Consider the following 495-nt stretch of genomic DNA (forward strand, 5'->3'; position numbering starts at 1 on the left):
ATCACAAGGTCAGGAGTTCGAGATCAGTCTGACTAACATAGTGAAACCCCGTCTCTACTAAAAATACAAAAATGAGCTGGGCATGGTGGCGCATGCCTATAGTCCCAGCTACTCGGGAGGCTGAGGCAGGAGAATCACTTGAACCCGGGAGGCTAAGGTAGTGCGCTGAGATAGGGCCACTGCACTCCAGCCTGGGCAACAGAGTGAGGGTCTGTCTCAAAAAAATAAATAAAATACAAAATAATATTTAAAAAAGAAATTTAACTTGGAATAATCAGATTTTCTTTTTGGGAGATATGGGTTTGGAATGGAAGGATTTCAATCTCAGACTGGGCTTCTTGAATGCAGTAGAAGGGAAAACTTGGGATTTGAATTTATCATGCTCTCCACCATTTAGAAAGGGCAGCGAAAAAAACCTTTTCGCAAAGAAACAAGACATTTATTGAGAATGCTGCCTGGGTTCCTGCTGTTCTTCCAAATTATTCATTCTAGTAC

The sequence above is a fragment of the Rhinopithecus bieti genome, unplaced genomic scaffold, assembly GCF_001698545.2.
Source record: "Rhinopithecus bieti isolate Rb0 unplaced genomic scaffold, ASM169854v2 scaffold_36166, whole genome shotgun sequence".
Lineage (NCBI taxonomy): Eukaryota > Metazoa > Chordata > Mammalia > Primates > Cercopithecidae > Rhinopithecus > Rhinopithecus bieti.